A 16,333-nucleotide genomic window follows, 5' to 3' on the forward strand; every position below is an offset into this window, starting at 1 on the left:
TAAATAGATAAAACTAACTAGATAATAAAAACTAGTAAAATAAAATGAATAAAATAAAAAACTAAAAATAATATAAAAAGCTTAGATATAAAAATCAAAAATTAAAATTAAAATAGAAAAAAAAACATGCGATCGGATTGGGTTGGACCACGGTGGCATGTTGATCCTACTTGAGTTACGCGCAATTCTGGGTTTTCAAAAATGGTGTCGTTTTGGGATGCTATAAGAGCTAAGTTTTGCATTTTTCTTCAGATGCCCATCCTTTCTCTAGCCTTGATTTTTTCTCCTTTCTGTTTAAAATCTTTCTAAAAACACCACCAAAAACTAGAAAAGTTTATCAATTTCTGAAAAAATCATCGAAATCTCATCAAAAAATTCATCAAAAAATTTAAATGTTCATCCCAAAAACCTAGTTTTCCAGAAAAATCTCAAAAATTTTCATATTTTTTAGATTTCTCCAAAACCCTTCTAGAAATTTAATCTTAACCCCAGAAACTTCAAATCAAACCAAAAAAATCTAAATCCAAAATTCCTGAAACCTAAACTCGAAAATCTCAACAATAGAAACTTAAACCCAGAATACCAGAAGCTTAAACACAAAATTTCTTTTTCCCTCCATTTCACTATGTCTGTGTTCTCTGAAAACTGTCCAATGTATAGGCTATTTTCAATATAAATTTTAAGGATCGGACAGAACCAATCCAAGCTTGAATCTTGAGATTGGATTCTGCTCGAGCATGATTATGGGCTAAGTTTTTACTGATTTGTCTAAAAAAATCCTTGAATTTGATTCTTACTAAACATGCAAATTGGATTTCTTAGATTTAATTGACTAAAAATTTCAGTTTCCTTTGTTCGAACATAGATTGTGCAAAAAATGAAAGAATAATAATAATAATAATAATAATAATAATAATAATAATAATAATAATAACAACAACAACAATAATAATAATGTAATATACTATAATAATATACCATAATATACTATAATATAATAATAATACAATAGTAGTAATAATAATAATAATAATAATAATAATAATAATAATATGCTATAATTTAATATGACAATTTAATAATAACAATAATAATAATATAATATAATAATATAATACAATATAATAAAATAATATAATATGATAACAAAATAATATAATAATAATAAAATAATATGTCATAAAATAATATAATACTAATAACAAAATAATAATAGTAAAAATAGACTTTGATTAACCTAAACACATATGAGTATATACACATATATTAGTCAAATATATCAAATAAGCACAATCAAACATATGCATGTCAAATATAAGCAAGTTTGTCCATATGATTTTTTTTTCTTTTTTGTCATAACAAAAAGTTACGAGCATATTAATGAGTAAATAAATACAAAGAGGCATCATTAACAAATATATTCATGAAACATTTCTCTTCATTTTTGTTTAAGCTCTTTATACCAAATGTTTAAGCTCTTATATCAATTGCTATAAGCGTGCAAGAAGAAATATCTCTAAACTCACCCCGTTTTTGTCATTTCAAAAGAAAGAAAGATCAGACAAAATGCATGATACCAAATATATCAAGAGTATTTTGAATGCATGTAATCAAGTATAATATGCACAATAAAGTTCAAATACATGTATTCAAGCACAAGAGCATAAAAGTATAAATGTATCCAATTTTAGCATTTTAGCACAAAATCATTCATATCATGATTATTATAAGCAAAAAAATAGAAGAATATTATACATACTACTCATACATCATGTTTTCATAAAATGTGTTTAAAATTTAAAATATCATTAGCATGTAAACATACATTCAAACACATACAAACAAGCTCATATCAAATGTTAAGGATACTAATTGTTAAAAATATGTTATCAAGAAGCATACCAATTGCTATCACAAAACAACTCATTTTAATCCAAGAAAAATTGCAAAGTTTTTATTCCTTTGAACAAAAGAAGAAGTGAACAATTTAAGGTGCATAATTTTGCAAGGAAGGTACAAGCAACAAGGATAGGCTTACTAAACAAGCATTAATAAAAGTTTAAAAATTCATTAGCAATTTTGTCCAACTTTCAAAGATCACAAATGTTTCACGTACATGAAAGATTCGATCAATAAATCTAAAAATAATAAGCATATCTTTCATAAGCATATCCTAGCTAACAAAAAATCATAAACTCATATGTAATTAATAAGACATAAGCACTAATAAGCAATGAGGTTCAATCATCATGTCATAACAAAAATTATATAAGCATGATTTTTCAAACATGATGAGGACATATGCTATAGCAAAGAAATAATAAAAGCATAATCATTCAAATATAATCCAAATTATTTCAATGCATAGCAATGTACTTAACTCAAATATATGCAAGTATTCAATCATATATTTTAATCAAAATCATACAAGCATATTCATAAGTAATGTACCTAATTCAAATGATATGCAATTATTTAGGCTCAATTCGGTTTATGCTATCTCAATATTTTCAATCTATGAACATATTTAAAGAAATCAATCTATTTAAATCATATCCATGTCCAAAGATTCATGCATTATAAACTATTAATCAAATCAATCAAGAACTAGGCATGAATATTAACCAAAATTTAATGTGTTTACAAATTCAATCACAATATCTTATTTTTACACACACCAAGCATTTAAAACAAATAAGTTTTTTGAGCACATATCAAAGCAAGCATGTATTCAAACTCATTCATCATAGGCACATAGCATAGAGTCAATACATTTACCTCCATTCATGTCAAGCTAGGTTGTTTTACTCATTTGGCTTTGAATTCTTCATTCCACATGTTTGAGCAAATCTTTAAGGTACTTAAGTTTGATTGATGAAGATACTTTGCTTGTTATACTTAAAACTTGAAAAAGAATATAAACCCATTCATGCTCATTTCAAGTTCTCCTAGCATAAACTTAGAAAATTTCTTAACAAAATATTTTCATTAGAAGCATCAAGAAAATCAATTGATAAAAATTATGCCAATTGTTAGAAAATGAATTCCATATTCTAAATCATTATAGGCTAAAGAAAATTTATTCACTAAGCACAAGTTGCTAATTGCAAGGGAGATATATTTCATCAAAAATACTTTATAAAGTTATGCTAAAGGCCATGTATCAAATCAAATATCAAATAACTCAATATTAGCACTAAAGCAAAAGTTCTCAAGCAATGTGCAAAACATGAATTCTTTCTAGATCATTTAGAAATAATGAACACAAATAAAACATATTCAATATTCATGTATATTCAAAAAATCATTAAAAAAATATGTCAAGATAAATTTTAGGCCATATAAAAATTGAAAACTCAAGGAAGACATATTTATCATATAAACAAATTTAAGAAAATTTCATCATAAAAGAATAAATATGTCAACACAAATTATAAGCCAAAATGGACAATGACTTAAGGTAAAAATAAGCACCTTAAGAAAATCACTCACTTAAGTCATATTGCAAGCATGTCAAGTAAAGCTCAATCATATTCATATAAGCACACAGTTGACAAGAATAATAGATGAACTAGTAATGCATATCATTTTAAAAAAAGTAGTTTATCAATTTAAAAACACAAATCAATAGATAAAAATTTAAGCACAAGAGCAAACATATCACAAAAGTATTTCACAAATTAAAAAATAAAAAATTTAAACATTTTTCAATCACAACTATTAAGGTCAAGTGGAACCAATCATCACATGAGCACATATTTTGATGAAAAACATAGATGAACAAAGAATCAATATATATCTTTTAAACACATGAAGTTCATCAATTCATTAACACGAGAGAAGGAATAAATCTTAAATTAATAAAGATAAAGAATTAAAGCATATTTCAAGACTATTTCATAAGAAATCAAGATATGAACAATCAAACATCAATATATATGATTTAATCACAAGATGATCATCAATTTCTAAAATCACAAATCAAAAATTAAAACAATTGAGAATAAAATAATCAAGTTTAAATAATATTTCACAAGATCCAAGCATTACCAACAAGTGGTGCAATTTCAAGCATCATGGTTATATAGGCATGTTTAACAATCACAAATAAATATGTATAAAAATCACAAAATTATTTTCATCATACCAAAATTATTCAAACAAATATATTTATGCAAAATACAATAGGATAATGCATTCAAAGCTTAATATGTCTAGGATTTTGATTTTTGTACTTTAAAACTTATTTTTCCTTGAAAAATACCTTAATAAATCTCAAAACTAGTCAAGCTCATTTTTAACCATCTTAAACCATTCCAACAAGTTTCAATGAACAAAGTTGTTTAAGTGGTGATTTGGCTTTAGAAGCAAGAAAAATAAAAAAGTCAATTCTTAAATCTTATATTTTCTTGAAAAAGGCTACTAAAATGGGCAAAAATGTTAAAAATATATTTTAAACTCTTTAAACCATTTAGAAAAGTTTTATATCATAATTTGAAATTGTCCAAATGGTTTTTATGCCCATGTATGTTCAAAAGCAAGATTTGATCTTTTAAGCTCTAAAATCCTTTAAAACTTCCATGTAACAATATGAAAAATAAAACACATTGTAAGTTAATCATGTTTCATTTTTTGAGCAAGTTTAAATCATTGAACACAAGATATTCAAATCTTTTTATACTTAAAAACTTGCTAGAATAAATTTTCATATTTTCAAGCTTGACTTTTAGCAAAAATTATTTTCAAAGCAACACTTAAAATTTCAAAATCATTAAACTTTGAGTGCTCTTTCTAAGTTAATGCATAAATATAAAAATAATTTAGTATACAATTAATCACATCAAGCACCAATAATAATTTCACAAAGTATAATATCATCAATATCCAACATATATATACACAATCATACATAAGTACAAGTTCTCAATAATGTCAATTTCACAAACAATATCAAAATATCAAGATCATTCATGCAATCTCAATATTAAGTGCATTCACATGTAATCCCACAAATTCATTAGATCATATCTGAATTCTCCTAAAAATATACCTCAAACAAATAAGCATTAAACACAATAACAAGCATGAGAAATTATTAAAATCGTACATTCAAGAAAATAAATAAATAAATCACAATCAAGCTCATATTTTTCAAAATCATGCAAATTATAACTTATAATCAATTTCAATCAAATTTGCAATATCAACATAGCATATGTGGGCATATATTTTCTTCAAAACAATTTAGAATCAATCAAGATATATTAATAAAGCATATAGCAATTAAGCACTTCAACATTCAACCAAGAATAGGAAACCGATTTCAAATACTCTTCATATAAATATTAGGCTTAGAGGTTACCCATATTCATTATGTGTTTAGAATATCCAATATTCAAAAGCACATTGCAGCTCCTTACTCTAGCACACCTATAAAAAATATTCTTATTTTATTTTTGATACCTAAATTGCTTTGGATTCTTGAGAGTTAGTGACCAAATCTCTAGTTCTTTTTGGAACCTATACTTGCCTTATTCTAAATGGAACTTATCTCTTTATAGGACAAGTATGTGTTGTATGACCCTGAAAATGATAAAAATTGCATTTAATCATTTTTGTATTTAAACTTTTGTTTAAAAGCTCTTGTTTTTCATTTATCAAAACTTCAAATTTCTTTTTCAAATCAATTTTTTTTCTAAAATTTTATGCCTATTTTGAGAGGTTTTTAAATTTATTCTCGCCTTTTAATTTTTTTTTTCTAAAATATTTTTTACATTCATTAAAAACTTATTTTCTATATTCAACTTTGAAACCATTTTCTTATAATTCATTATCATTGATTCACATTTATCATATAACTCATTGTTAGCCTCTTGCAATTTATCAAAAGTATATGAATTTGAATCAATACAATTAGAGATTACCTCCGATTCTTCAAAGGCCATAAGACATGATGCATTCAGTTAAAGGTTTGCCTTTCGTGTTTTTGCTCCAACTTCTTCCATATTTCATTTGAGGTAGAGCAATTTGAGATGAAGTTGAAGTAATAAGCATCTAAAGCTCCATAAAGAATGCACTTGGCCTTTTTGTCCATTATTTGCTTCATATAGTTTGCATATTTGGAAAGAGTTTCAAGCTCTTTTTCAACCACATTCTCAGCAAATCTTGGACCAATATGTACACCTTTATCTTCATTCTCCATTTACAAAATTCATATTTATCGAATATAAGAGCTTTGAGGACCTCTTCACCATTTTAGAATCTAAATTAAGCCATAGGATCTTTACTTAATGTGGTTAAACCTACAAAAAGAGATCAAAACTTTGATACCAATTATTAGGTTTTTAGGTGAGATGGTGATCCAAGATGAAGGATAAATTGGATTTTTTCAAATTTTTTTTCAAAAATAAATTTTAATATAATTAAATGAAAATTAAAATCAGTATCAAAATATGATACAAATAACAATAAATTGATGAACCATAAGCAAATATAAGTTATAATCAAAATAAAGAGATAGGGATAGAAAAATCAAACACAAGGATTTATAGATGTTCAATCTTTTTTCACAAGGCACCTACATCCTCTATTTTAGTTATCCATACTAAGGCTTTAATTCACCAATCTTGAATTGAGAATACAACCTTATCTTTTTCTTCCTAAGGCTTAAGATAGAAATCTCTATCTTTACACAATCAAGAGGATACCTTACCTTTTAATTACAAAATAACCCAAATGATTTTTACAAACTAAAATACCTCTTAAGATTGAGTGTCTGCCTAATGAAGTACAAAGAAAATGGTGAATGAAACACAATAATATTTTGGATCCAAGAAATATAAGGATATTAAATTTAAGCTCTAAAACTTTTGATTTATTTGAGAGAATGAAAATATAACTTGTTTGATTTTGCTCTCTTGATTCATTAACTTTCTTGGTGTGTTGGAATGTCTAATTTATAAAAAAAATTGAAGAACTAGTCGTTGGGGATGGTTTGTAGTTGAAAAAAACCATTGAAGCTTAAAAAAATAGCTATTAGAGCTTTTCTGAGCATAGGGGATCAATTGTTTTGGATAGGGGATCAATCATATGCCTTACCCAATCGATCTCTTCTTATAGGGGATCGATCCCTTTTGGTGTTTTACAAATCTATTTTGCTTCTGTAAGAAAAATCAATTGATCCATTACAAGAGGGATCGATTGGTTTAACCAAGGGATCGATCTTGTAACCGAAGGGATCAATCCAATCAAGCTGGGCAGTTGTCTCATATTTTTCACTTTACTCACTAATTTGATCATATCTTGAGTTATATAATTCCAAATCAAAAACCACTTAAAGATTTAGAAACTAGACTTAAAGGCTTTCTATCCATATAAAATTCATCACTTAATTGATTGTATACGAATTATAGTGAATTTTCAAAACTACCACTTGTGCAATTTTTAGACAACTACAAAGTGTTTATTAAAAATTCAAAATCTTTTCCTAAAAAATTTGGATTTTGATTTTGTTTGATCCATTTGAAAGTAGACTCAAAGTGCTTTCCAACCATATAAAATTCAAATATTAAAACTTTATAAATTAATACAGAAAAATAAAATAAATTCAATATTAAAAAACTTTGTTATTGTAAAATAGCTTTCTTAAGTTAATCTATTTCTCAAAGTCAATATTATCAAAATTATATTGAGTCTAAAATGAATAAGTTCATTTTAAAAACAACAATTAGACTTTGATTTTAACTCAAATAAATAATGTTTAAAGATAGTTTTGATTTGAAAAATAAGAAAACATAGAAAAAGATTTGTTTAAACTTTAAAAATCATATTATTTAATACCAAAATAATAAAACTTAAGAACATGTACTAAATAAATCTTTTTAAAATTTTGATCAAATTTATTTAGCTTAATATTTTGTGATTTTAAAATAAGAATTAATTCAAGGCTAACCATTACTTTATTATTTTATTATTTAAATATCAAAATCCTTTTTTAGATTTTTTTCCAATACTTGATTAAATCCCTTAGATCTTAATATCATATTAAACATCCAATTAAAAACCAATTAGCTAAAGGTGAAAAATCTAACTTGAATAAAAAACCACAAGCAATCCAACACTTGACAAATACAAAATAACATCACCGAGCAAACTCTCAAGTTGCATATAAATAGTTTTTATGATAAAGTAAAGTGAGAATTTTTTGGAGGCCAATTATGGTAAATTGGGATTTCATAGAATGTGGATTAGATGGACCATGGATGGCTGAGAACAATCTCTTATTCTTGGATAATAAATGGAAAACATTCTCCTAAATTTTCTCCTAGTAGAAGTCTTATACAAGGTGATTACTATCTCCTTATCTTTTTCTCTTTGTTGTGGATGTCTTTTATAGGATTTTTGAAAATGGTATTTAAGCAAATTTATTTTAACATAATTAAATATTTAAAATTTAAAAATTTTTATTGTTGAAGATTATAATATTTTAAATTAAATTTATATTTGATATATTGTTAGTTAATCAAATAATATCACCTCATTAATGAGGTGAATAAAATAATGCCACCTTAGTAATTAGTAAGTTTTTAAAAAATATTAATTTTTATATATTTATTTTAAAGATTGATATTTACTCATTAATGATGTAATATTATCTAATTTACTAATAATATATATACTAATATGCATCAAATATAAACTTGTATGGGTATGTGGAAGCATTTTATTTAGCTCAAATGTATCAGAAAATACCAAAGAAGTGAGCGAGACATGTCTACAGATTAAGCTGATAGCAATCCTAAAACATACTCGGACATTCCTTCATTTTGGAAAAAAATCGAAGTTAGAGGCTTTGGGTTACGTGAAGAACAGAGTGATGGAGAAGTTGAAGAATTGGAAGCAGAAGTCTGTGTCATTTGGTGGGAGGGAGGTGCTCATAAAAGCAGCTGCTTGTGCTCTTCCCAGCTATACTATGGCTTGTTTCAAGTTACAAAAGAAGTGTGAAAGAATAAATGCTGTTATGGCTAATTTTTGGTGCGGATAGAAGGAAGAACTCTCTGAAATAAATCTAGCTTCACAATATATTCCAACTCACTATTTCATTATCGTATTCACAATTCATATCATCTTAATCTCCAACTTAATATTCCAACACAATTTTACATCCATTCATATCATATATTGATTTAAGATTATGTTTGGCATACAAAATTATAATAAGATATGATAAAATGATATTATGAATAAAATTAGATTAAATAGTTATCTTATCTTATATTTGATGTGTGTAACGATTAAAATAAAATAATTTATTTATTAAAAAAATTATCTTTCTTTAAAATTTATATAATTTAAATTATTGATATAATTTTTAAAGATATAATAAGTCATGTAAGTTTAATTTCATAGATTATAAATAATCATTTTTATTGTGGGAGGCTTGAATTATTTTATATCAAGAAAATAATTTTTTTTATAATTTTATCCCTTTCAATTATAAACGAATTAAATATAATATAAAATGATTATCATACTATCTTATATATTATCTTATGCAATAAGTATCAACTAAGCACCCTGCAAGAGGCGTTGAAAGTTTTATTGTGAAAATAAACGATCAAGAAAAGATGAAAAGTGGAAACGTAATGGATGAGAATTTTTGGCTTTCGATGTTCAGTTTCTAGTTGTCAATAAAAGGACACATTGAACGTGATTGTTAATCAAAACCGATTCAAACGATTGTTTTTTTTTTAATTCTATAATTAGGGAATGGCGTAAGCCTAATATATAAACCCTTGTCACTATAGATTCAACCGATCAAAATAAAAGCACATCAGTAATACTTGCATCAGAACATGCATAGGTTATCTATGGTAAGTCTTAATGATGTGTTCTATTGGAACACAATGACGAAAAATAAAGGTATGTGGAATTTTAATCGTGGAATTAGTGTTGAAATGGACCCATTCAAGATCCCTTTCATCTCCCTCACTTTTTGAGGGTTTTATATGCTCGAGCTATGTAGCTTTGTAGGATGTAGACCCTTGTAGAAGGAAGACAAGGGTAAAAAGAAAGTTGGGAATAAGAAGACACCATGAAAAGAAGATGGGCTTTCACCAAATTCATATTCCTTGCTTTTAGTGTAGGATTCATAGTTACGGGCCAGGTACTGATGCTTGTAAACAAGAGTTCAGATAATTGTAAGACACCATGCTACAGTCTAGACTGATTGTTCAATATTTCTACTTCCTTTTGGAGTTGCCATCGACACATTAGATTAGTGAAATTCTCTGTGCAATAGCAAACTTTGAATAATTCGTATCTGAACGACCATAATACCGTATGCTGAATTAGTCTCAATGGAGATCAATAGAAGAAACAACCATATGAAAGCCCAACTGTTGGTTTAGTTAATGAAAACCCTCGAGTTCTCAATTTAGTTAATGCGAAGCCTTTCTCGCTCTCTAGTCTTGCATAGAATAACAGATAAAGAAACTGTTTGAGAGGCATGTGGTTTTGGCATTCACAGAGTGAGCTTATATCAAGTTAGATGAGATTGGCGCCAGAAATCTCCAAACAATGATGCCATCCCAATCGTTTATCATCACTTCTGGTTTGGTTACTAAATTGTAAGTCTCGTTTCCCCCCATAAAATGAACACATACATTCACATATCCTGGAAAACCAAAAGAAATGATGATTAAAAACTTTTTATCATGCAATGATTCTAGGACAAATAATATTAGGAAGATAAATAGGGAAAGAGAAAATGGAATCTAGAAATTGACAGCACAAGGTCAACATATTACCGGAAATAACATAAATGAGGATACAGTTGCAGTTGCATTTTTAAATTTACTAAATAAGGCAGATGAAAATTACACATTATAACAGAACCACGCATTCGCCACCAACTAAAGAGTTCTAAGTGCTTCTTATTTTGCCCTGCTTTGAGATTATTTTACAAATTATTATAGCTGGTTGTGCTCATAACATACTGTCTGATGTCGCAGGCAACCTCCTGAAGAAGTTAAGAGGTACAGAAGGAAGTTTGTGGCGGAACCTGGGATGCCTTAAGACATATAGGCCTATGAGAAGAGCCACAACTTGGAATGGTGTAACATAAAGAACTATGGCAGCGATCAAACAGAATGTCACAAATAGAGTGGTTGCTCTTGGGTCCCTCCAGCTCAGCAGAGACTGAAATCTTTCCCCTTGCGTTGCCAGATCACCAATCACGGTCTGAACTCTCCCTGCTATACTTCTTAGACGATCATATCTCATCCTGACAATATCTGAAGAACGAGAAGTGGGGAAGGTATCAAACTCTTCATCTAATTCATCAGGATGGGCAACATCAGCATGAGAAAGCCTTGCATCCATGTGCGGAGGGTGCCGTGGCCTCCCACGGTAGTTCCAGATTCCAATCAGGAAAAGGTAGAGAAAAGCTGTGGGAAGTATTAGCTCGGGATAAAGAACTAAAATAATAAAAAGGATATGAATCAAAATAGTTGTAAGAGGGTTTCTCCAATTGCAGATTTGATCAAACCATTTTCCAGCTGCAATCAACCCACTTAGAACTCCCATAATTCTGAAAAAGTTTGCTTTGCTTCTCCTCATGCTCCACATATGTGAATCAACATCAAGCATGTATTCCACAACTTCCTTCCTCAATGGTGGTTCAGCGCGGCTCAGCCTCACTGAGACAATCTGCATAGCCTGGTGCCTCAAGCTATCAAGCTGAATCACAGACAATGGATGGATGTAGTGCATCTTAGGCAACAGTGGATGTGAATACATATGCAGCATGTTAATCAAAGCTGAGCAGGTGAACCTCACAGCCAATTGAACTTCACCTGTCTTCTTAACCCCTGAAGGATGTAGCACCAGAAGAGGATACGAGTGAGTATAGACCCTATCAGCTGCAAGTGTAGACAGCCGAATCCTGACCTTCCCAATTCTTCCATCCTTTGTCCCTCCAGCTCCTCCATGTATATGACCATTATCAAAAACCCCTACAGTAATGACAGTACAAGGGTCGAAAACCTCCCAAGTGTATTGCTCATTCCACTTTGGCATAAAGTTGTCAACAATTGTCCTTGTCCTGATCCATTTCTGCCCATACTTAGCCACGCAATAAGCATCCGTGGTTCCTCGTCCATCTTTTGTTTTCATTGGCATCAGCCCATGAGCACTTAGAATACCCAGTTCCAGAATTCCTATGCTGGGTCTCCATAACTGTTTTGCTGTTGGCCTAAGATCACTACTGTAGTGTGTAGATTCATCCAAAACATGATACCCTCCTTCTAAACAGATCCTTAAGTGAATCCTACTGGAAAATTTTGTTTCTTTTTTCTCTCCATCCATAATCACATGTTTCTCCAGATTGTGCCACCTACTGTTCACAGGTTTGTGATCTAACCTTCTCTGCACATTCTGCAGAGGAATCACACACTTCCCCAAGGTTTCATCCTTGTTTGATGCCACCCTATCTTCCACAGTTAGAGCCAAAGGTCCCTCAAAAGGTTCAGCAACTACAAACATTAAGTCCTCATTCCACATTGGATTGATGGTCTTACTTTGAGATATTCTAGTTCTCAAAACCTGATTTCCAAGAACGGCTTTCACAAAAACTTCAGGGAACCGGCTTTTATCACTTGGCACCAAGTCTTGAGCTTCAATGACATTCACCCTCACATACCAAAGCTTGGGGGAAAGATACACTTTCGCTCGTATGTTTGCAACACCCTCAGGGCCAACTGACGCAGCATCTGAATGCCATGCATCAGGAAACGCCTCATCCGCTTGAGTCCCCATCCAAACAGCCAGCATGAGCTCTCCCTTAGCTTTATCACCCTTCCGATCTTCCAATCTATACCACTGTGGTGCCAGTGGGCTGTCTGGAGGAACCCTTTTTGGAATTTCATTGAGATCAAACGTAAGCTTGCCGATTAAATCATCCAAAACAACATCCTTGTCCTTCACAAACACTTCCAAAACAGAAGCTTGAATTCTTTCCTTTGAGAAAGCAAATACTTGATTCCATTCAGGATTGCTTTTCTTCTCAAAATGCTTAGTAACTCCCTTGTAGTTTCCAAGTTTAACCTCAACATAGGGATCACAACTACCAGTGACATCTTTTCCAGGTAAATCCTTGGCCTTGACAACTCGAACATAGAGGTATTGCATTTGCTCCACGAGGTCATACGCACATGAAAGCTTATCACCCGTTACAGCTCCTGCCCCGATGTTGGGCGAGGTCTCCTTAATGGCAAAGTCTATTGATTGTGGACGCTTCTGCATCTTTGTTCTAAAGAACACTCAACAGTTGTGCAAGAGGCAACAAGGGTTATCAGAAAAATTAGAAATTTGATACAGGGTATGTGTGGCAGAGGTAAAAAGACCACAGCCACCAAAAGCCAAACTGTTTCCTTGTGATTACGAGGCTACTTGAATACATAAGAAATTAAGTGCAACGTTAATAATTCAAAGCTCAAAAAAAGGCAAAAGCAGGGGTAGTTTGAGTATTGAAGGTTCAAATCTCTAACTAAGGAAGAAAAAAACTAAGTGAAAGAAGACAAAAGGATAGAAAGATTATAGCTTTTTGACTAAGAGCTTAACACTAGTCTCTTCTAGGAAAGCTTTGAACTTGAAACACCAAAACCTGCAAAATCAAAGGAAGAAAAAGTATGAGCAAGAATTATAACCCACACCTCCATCTGGATGCTGAACAGAAGGAAAAAAATAACATAGTAGAATAACAGAACAGTTTGTTTATGTGCTGTCCTTATTATTGTCAATAATCATTATTAGGGGAGAATTTAAGGCAGTTAAAAACCAAAGTGATGTAAACTTACTTGAAGATTCTTAATAAAATAAAACATTTTTCCAGCAACCAAACAGCATTAAAACTGAAACATTTATCAGAATTTACAATAATACAATAAATATGCATTTTGTACAAGAAAAAACATAAACAGATCCAAAGCAAGCAAACCCATTAAACCAAACACAAGAGACAAGCAACTCAAGCATAGAAAAAAGTACATATTTTTATCACGCATTATTGATATTGTTACATAAATTCAAAGAGTAAACAAAGAAACACACAGTTTCAAAGTTTGAACAGCTACTCAAACCAACCCCATAAAGACAATCTTACCAAAGCATCCATTTTTTAAAAAAGAAAGAAAAAAGATCTACCTTTGTAAGAATTTAAGAAAAGTATCAACTTCTTTTGTTGAAGGTGCAAGAATGGAAAGTCTTTTACATTATATAATTTTTATTTGAATGTTTTGGAGCAAAAGAAAGTGAAACTAGAAGGAATGAAGAGTGAGGTACTATCGGAATGCACTGAATCTATCTAAAAAGAATACAAAGAACCTACTCAGTACCAGCTTTTTCTTTATAACATTTCTTTATTATTGCTTTTTTTTTTTTAATTTTATTTTAGTAAGAATAGTGTATATATTAGTAGAGCAGTAGTAGAAAATTTTGTTTGTGGGGTTAAAAAAAATTACAAAAAAGAAAACGGAAAGTCACACGTGGGAAGACCGTGGTTGGTTTGGGCAGGTGCGGAGGGAAGAGCTGTTTTGTTTGTTTGTATGTTGGTGGTGAGCCTCTGACTTGGTGGGTTAGTGTTGGCTGTTTCACTTTCGCTTGGTCTTGGTCTTGGTCTTGGTCTTGGGGTACGGCGAACTTTGTTTTCTTTTCTGTTTTTTTTTTACCTCTTCTTGATTTCTCGTCATATAACCGAGTTACAATGAATGGACTTTTGTGACTAATACATATCATTCTTTTTTTTTTTTTTTTTTTAGTTTAGCTAACCATATATATCGACTTACCCTTTCCTGTTTTTTTTAATCAACAAAATGGGGAGTAGGTTGCTCCAATCCTAAGATTAAAGGGTAAAATTTTCAGGTAGCAATTAAAGGGGTTTTGTTGTATTGGGTTGAATTGTATTTGATATTTTGGACAAGGTTATTTTGGATTAAAAAATTATAAATTATTTTTAATTCGAGTAATCTTGAATTAAAGTCATTTTAAATTGAATATTTTTTTAATCTGACATTTAAATTATTTAATTACAAGTCATTTTAAATATGAAACATTGAATTTTAATATCAAATAAATATAGTTTCAAATTTTTTATATTAATATAATATTATTTGAATTTATATTATTTTAAATTTAAATTAATTTCAATTTCAATTATTTACAGTTAAAATAAATTTTTGAGTTAAAGTCAATTTTACTAGCTTCATCATAAGTGTTCAGAATTACCTCTTATAAAATAATATCTAATCAAGTTTAACTATGAGCGATTGATGAAATCAATCGAGTTGACTTCTCTTTAATTATTCCTTTTCATTTTAATCTCTGTAATTGTATCACATATATAGGGAAAATATTGTTTTTTTTTTTCCTCAAAATTCGGATCACGTTAATTTTGACTTTCGTCCATGTTAAAAAAATTTTTTTTTTCACAAATTGCCCATAAAGTTTCTAATGCATAAACTAGTCAGTTAATTAGATTAGTGAGTTACTACTATTTATTGTAATTATGAACATAAATGAATTAAAATTGACGATTTGATATCATGACACGATTGTTTGTTAAATTAATCACACATTTCATTATTTTTTACCATTATTACCACATGTTTAAAATAAATATTTATAGCATTTAACAATATTGTTTATTTTTTACAATAGCAATAAATAAGAATGTTAGTAGTAATTATTTTAATTTTTGGTAGCGATTTTATATATGACTAATGTTTGCTTCGGTCAAATTCGTAAGTTTGCTTCAATTGTAAAGAGAAGGCCTTGGGATGTGGGTCTCAATTTCGATGTGAATTTCCTACCATTATTATATGTTGGTTTTTTTCAGTTGAAAAGAGAAGGCCTTGGATCTAGGTCTTACTTTTGACGTGATACCCTTCCATGAATTATTAAATCAAATTTGATTGCTTTAAATTAATAAATTATTAATTTATAAAGCTCATAAATTTCAAAAGAAGTTACGGCCTAAAACATTATCGAATTTTTTATCTATTTATAATTAGATTTAATAATTTTTGTATTAATATCATATAAAATATTAATATTTTATATGAATATTACATATCAAAATTAATATCAACATAAAAATATGAATTTTTTTTATTTTATTAAATTTATAAATTTTTGTTAAAATTTTAAACCATATAACTTTTATATTTTTTATATCCTATTTTAAATTATTAAATCTACTTACAAGTTTTATTTTTTATTTTTATAAAATAGACAAATCTTTTGATAGTTTACTTACATTGATATAGATTAGAACGTC

General features: G+C 29.1%; 1 pseudogene across 1 annotated transcript; it reads right to left on the reverse strand.

Moving 5' to 3' along the window:
- Nucleotides 1-10,784: 10,784 nt before the first annotated feature.
- Nucleotides 10,785-14,375, reverse strand: LOC111285353 (multiple C2 domain and transmembrane region protein 5 pseudogene; annotated as a pseudogene). The gene is made up of 2 exons (XR_016342831.1): nt 14,203-14,375; nt 10,785-13,663 (listed from the first exon to the last, which is right to left on the reverse strand). The product of XR_016342831.1 is annotated as a multiple C2 domain and transmembrane region protein 5 pseudogene (transcript).
- Between the last annotated feature and the right edge of the window lie 1,958 nt (nt 14,376-16,333).

Source organism: Durio zibethinus, chromosome 6 (assembly GCF_047325235.1).
Source record: "Durio zibethinus cultivar Kanyao isolate XHJ-2024 chromosome 6, ASM4732523v1, whole genome shotgun sequence".
Lineage (NCBI taxonomy): Eukaryota > Viridiplantae > Streptophyta > Magnoliopsida > Malvales > Malvaceae > Durio > Durio zibethinus.